Genomic DNA, 5956 nt, shown 5'->3' on the forward strand with positions numbered 1-5956 from the left:
CTATTTATACAGTTAGCCTCTAGGTGATAACCAATAGATTTAAAGTTTCCTACCCCAAACCTCATTATCAGCTTGGAGACAGCCAGCCTGACTTTCAGTAATTGTTAAACAATACAGTATGTAGGTCAGACATTAAGCAAGTGATTTTAAAAAGTTGTGACCAATACATTACAAATTTGATAAGTTCCCCTTCTATTTCCTCATCTAAATCATTTATGAAGATATTGAAGAGTACTGGGCCTAAGAAAAAATATTGGGGTACCCCACTGCTTACTTTCCTCCATATTGGAATGTGGTTTGTCAGCCTTCTATGATCTTTCTGGTGATGATGCTATCTATCTCACATTTTTCTAACTTACTAAGAAGTAGGTTGTGGTCTACTTTGTCAAAGTAGGAAGTACAGAGAAGGACGAGGGGGTACATGATAGCAATATTCCAATATCTCAGGAGCTGCCACAAAGAAAAGGGAGTCAAGCTATTTTCCAAGGCACCTGAAGGCAGGACAGGAAACAATGGATGGAAACTCATCAAGGAGAGAAGCAATCTAGAATTAAGGAGAAACTTCCTGACAGTTACAACAATTAACCAGTGGAACAACCTGCCTCCAGAAGTGGTGAATGCTCCAACACTGGAAGTTTTTAAGAAGAGACTGGACAGCCATTTGTCTGAAATAGTATAGGGTTTCCTGCCTGAGCAGAGGGTTGGACTAGATGACCTTCAAGGTCCCTTCCAACTTTATTATTATTATTATTATTATTATTATTATTCGATCATCGCACAGTCAGCCAGATGTTCAGACTGGATTTGGCATTTTGTCTACCTATCGAGTCCTTACCCAGGACCTGGGATAGGCAGATGTGGATGTTTGATGGTATTACAGATATCGTCGCAGGATGGAAGCAGTTCCTAATAAGGCCGCCTTTTGCAATTGACTAATAGCGAATTTGTCAATGCCAATTGTGTTGCAAGAAGATTGCACAGACTGATTACAAGCAGCGGCATGACAAAGTAGCAACAATGGTGCATTGGAAGATCTGCAAAAAATATCATTTGCCTGTAAGCAAAAACTGGTGGGATCATAAAATAGAGAAAGTCATAGAAAATGATAAAATTAAACTGCTCTGGGACTTCAGAATTCAGACAGACAAGCACCTGCAACATAACACCCCAGACTTAACAATTGTCGATAAGATATTATTATTATTATTATTATTATTATTATTATTATTATTATTATTATTATTAATCATCGCACAGTCAGCCAGATATTCAGACTGGATTTGGCATTTTGTCTACCTATCAAGTCCTTACCCAGGACCTGGGATAGGCAGATGTGGATGTTTGATGGTATTACAGATATTGGCACAGGATGGAAGCAGTTCCTAGTAAAGCCGCCTTTTGAAATTTACTAATAGCGAATTTGTCAATGCCAGTGGTGTTCAAGTGGTGCTCCAGTTCTTTTGGGATTGCATCTAAGGTGCCTACGACTATTGGTACTACCCTTGCTTGCTTTTGCCACAGTCTTTCTATTTCTATTTGTAGGTCTTTGTATTTTGTTGTCTTCTCCAGTTCTTTCTTCTCTATTCTGCTGTCCCCAGACTTTTTTGTCTTTCTTATCGACAATTGTTAAGTCTGGGGTGTTATGTTGCAGGTGCTTGTCTGTTAGAATTCTGAAGTCCCAGAGCAGGTTAATTTTATCATTTTTTATGACTTTCTCTATTTTATGATCCCACCAGTTTTTGCTTACAGGCAAATGATATTTTTTGCAGATCTTCCAATGCACTATTGTTGCTACTTTGTCATGCCGCTGCTTGTAATCAGTCTGTGCAATCTTCTTGCAACCGCTTACCAAGTGGTCCACTGTTTCTTCAGCTTCTTTGCAGAGGCGGCACTTACTGTCTTTTGCTGTCTTCTCAATTTTGACTTTGTATGCATTTGTCCTTAAGGCTTGGTCTTGTGCAGCTAGAATTAGTCCCTTCGTCTCTTTCTTCAATTTTCCTGCTCTTAGCCATTGCCAGGTTTTGTTATTATCTGCCTTCCCAGCTATTTTTTTCATGTATTGGCCATGTAGTGCTTTGTCTTCCCATGCCTCTATTCTGTTCTTCATTTGGTCTTTCTTGTAGGCCACTTTGGTCTCTCCAGTAGTCAGTGAGCCTTCCTGATATATTAATTTCAGTGCATCTTCATCATTGTTCTTCAGATATTCTTCCAAAGCCATTTTTTCTTCTTCAACCATCTGATGTACTTGTAGCATTCCACGCCCACCTATTTGCCTTGGTAGATAAAGTCTGTCAATGTCACTGCGTGGATGAAGGGCATGATTCATTGTCATTATTTTTCTGGTCTGCCTATCCATTGCTTTTAGTTCTGCTTGAGTCCAGTCCACTATTCCAGCTGTGTACCTAATGACTGGGATTGCCCAGGTGTTGATTGCCTTTATGGTATTTCCTCATTTGAGTTTGGATTTTAAGATCTTCTTCACTCTCTTGATGTATTCACCTCTAACCTTTTTCTTGACTTCGGTGTGCTTGATGTTGTCAGCTTGAAGGATACCCTAGTATTTGTAGTACTCTTCCTCATCCAGACTCTTAATGTTATTTTCGTGGGGCATCTTGATTCCTTTAGTTTTCACTATTTTTCTTTGTTTGATAGCAAGTGTGGCACATTTGTCCAAGCCAAACTCCATTACAATATCTTGGCTATATATATGGACAGTGTTGAGCAGCGATTCTATTTCAGATGATGTTTTTCCATACAGCTTCAGATCATCCATGTAAAGGAGATGGGATAGAATGGCAGATGTTTTTGATGTTTGTTAGCCATGTCCTGAGTTATTCAGTATTATTGCCAGAAGAAACAGTGAAATAACAAATAGTAATGGTGATAATGAATCTCCTTGAAATATCCCTCTCTTGATATTAACCTCTCCCAGCTTCTCACCATTGATCTGCAACTGTGTCTTCCATTGTGCCATCGATCTTTGCACAAATTTTCTGATGTTTCTACTGACTCCTGTTATTTCAAGGCACTTGATTATCCAATCATGTGGCAGAGAGTAAAATGCCTTTTTGTAGTCAATCCATGCCACATTCAGGTTGGTCTTCCTTTTCTTGCAGTTTTCCGAGATCATTTTGTCTATTAGGAGTTGATCTTTTGTTCCTCTGCTATTGGGGTGGTTTCCTTTCTGCTCAGGTGGAAAGAGATTGTTTTCAACTAGATGCTGTTGTACTACATCAGCTACCACACCAGTTAGTAATTTGAAAGTTGTTGGTAAGCAGGTAATTGGCCTGTAGTTGCCTGGTGTTGCCTCATTTGCTGGATTTTTCATTATTAGGTAGGTTTTCCCAGTTGTTAGCCACTTTTAAATTTCTCCTCCTTGTAGTATATTATTGAACTGTTTGTGGGTGTATAACAGTTAAATGTTTCAACCAAAACCCATGCAGTTCATCTTCACCTGGTGCTGACCAATTTTTGATTTTCTTTGCCCTTTTTTCTACCATTTTTGTTGTTATTACTAGTTCTTTCATTTCAGCTTCTATTTTATTTGCATCCACCTCTTTTAACCAAGCCGCATCTTTGTTGTATTTCTTTGGGTTATCCCATATCTGCTTCCAGAATTGCACTGTTTCTTCCTTGTCGGGTACTAACTGATTCATTGCAGTTTCTCAATTGAATGTTTCTCCAGAAACATTTCTGATTGGATTGAAATTGGAGGTTCTGCCTATAGTTTGCAATTCGAGCTTCATATCTACTGATTTTCCTGGCTATAGCTGTTATTTGTTACTTTATTATTTCCAGTACTTCCTTGATCTTCCTTGTTTCTAAGTGGTATTTCTTGATTAGGTATTCTTTGGTCTTCTTGTTCTTCAGCTTCTTTTCTTTCATCTGTTCTAGCTTGCTTGCATGTGATCTTAACTTGCTGATCTTATTTTCTAGTCTAACCTTCCATTTTTGTGGTGCACTGTTTGTTTGTTTTTCTTCTTTGTTGATTTTGCATCCCAGGTATTCCGTTATAACTGCAGCTGTGCTGTACATTAGTTGGTTTGTTTCTTGCAGTGAATTGGTGCTTATACTTGATATTGCAATATTTGCATCTTTTAATTATTATTATTATGGATCATCGCACAGTCAGCCAGATGTTCAGACTGGATTTGGCATTTTGTCTACCTATTGAGTCCTTACCCAGGACCTGGGATAGGCAGATGTGGATATTATTATTATTATTATTATTATTATTATTATTATTATTATTATCTATGACATTTCCCTGATCCACTAATTTAGTCACTTTGTCAAAGAATGAAATAAGATTTGTTTGGCTTTTTTTTAACATACACCATGTTTTTCTGGTTATAAGTTTGCTTGTTTGTAAGCCAGTGGCAGAGCTGATGCTTGGTTATCTTTTTCACGATCTTTCCTGGAATATTTAAATATTAATGTTTAAATCCCTGTAATGTTTAAAGTAAACATTTTATGTTCAAAAAATACAACAGATTATCACACTCTATATCTAATTCTGTCTATATGTCTACAATGTTCCATGTAACTGATACCATACATAGTATCTGCATAAAATAAACACAAAATATGAATTCTATTTCTCATGTAAATTTCTAGCTTCTTACCAATTATTACTTTCATTCAAGGTGTTTAGGATATGATGCAGCTCCTTTTTCAAAAGCCATTTCTAATAAATTTACAAATTTTCTATTATTAAGATAAAATTTTTAGGGAAAGGAATGGATTAAGCTTGAACAGGCTGCTCAAAGTTTCAAAATGGTACCTCAGTTCAATGAAACTTTCATATAGAAAGCTAAATCAACTCAGCCCTCATTAGTGCTTTTATGAGAGATGTTGAGAAAAAGGGAGGTATATTCTATGGCTATAACTGATAACATTCTCTCTCTTGCCATATGTGCACTGAAATCGATATCTCTCATAACATTAAAATTGTCATTTAGACCATGAATTTCAGAGTAATAAATTGACTTTATTTTATTTTGAAAGACATTTTCTTTAGAACATCTCTCAACACCTTTTTCATCTGCTCATTTCTTAGACTGAAGATGAAAAGGTTCAGGAAAGGTGTCAGGATGCCAGAGAAAATGGCCAAGGCTTTGTTTAGGCTCATCATCTTTTCCAGCCATCTATGAATCTTAGACCAATATTTCTTAGCGTTAGGGCATACCAACCAGGCATGGAAATAAATGCCTGGCTGTTGTTTACATTTCCAACAAGTATTGGATACATTTTTGAACATTTTCGCTAAACGAACTGGTGTCGTATGCCATCTATAAAACATCTTATATAAATTTTCTTTACATGCTGCTGCTTTCGTGAGCTTAATATTTTTATCCCAAAGTTTTTGCAATCTTCTAAATCTATAGAATGTCCAAAATTATTTGCCCATACTATCATTGTTTCTTTCACTTGTTCTTCTTCCATCTTCCAATTTAAGAGAAATTTATAGAGTTTCCTAAAGAAATTCTCATCCGCTTTTAACAAGATTTTGTCTAATGGAGTCTGTTCTTTATAAAATGCTGTAGATTTTATATCTTTTTCATATCTTGTTTGAATTTGCAGATAGGACCACCATGTTAAGTCAATATCTTGTTGTTTTATTTTTATTTTTTTTGTAAAAAAAAATTATTTTCAATTTTGCATTACATCATAAAAAATACTTCAGATAAAGAGTAAAATAAATTTATACACACAACCTATAATGTGTATGTTTCTTTTCTTTATTATTTTTGGCACAATAAGTTATAGCCAGGCCTTTAAAATATGCTTTTGCCATGTCCCATAGAGTTTGAGTGGAGGTTTCTTCTTTTTTATTAACTTTGAAAAAGAATTCAATTTCTTTCATAGCTAATTGTAGAGATTTCTTTTTCTTTAATATTGATTTATTCAAAGTCTTTTCTTAGATCCTTTCGAAATCATTTTAATTGGGTTATGA

The sequence above is a fragment of the Crotalus tigris genome, unplaced genomic scaffold (genome assembly GCF_016545835.1).
Source record: "Crotalus tigris isolate CLP2741 ecotype Arizona unplaced genomic scaffold, ASM1654583v1 scf7180000021363.294534, whole genome shotgun sequence".
Classification (NCBI taxonomy): Eukaryota; Metazoa; Chordata; class Lepidosauria; order Squamata; family Viperidae; genus Crotalus; species Crotalus tigris.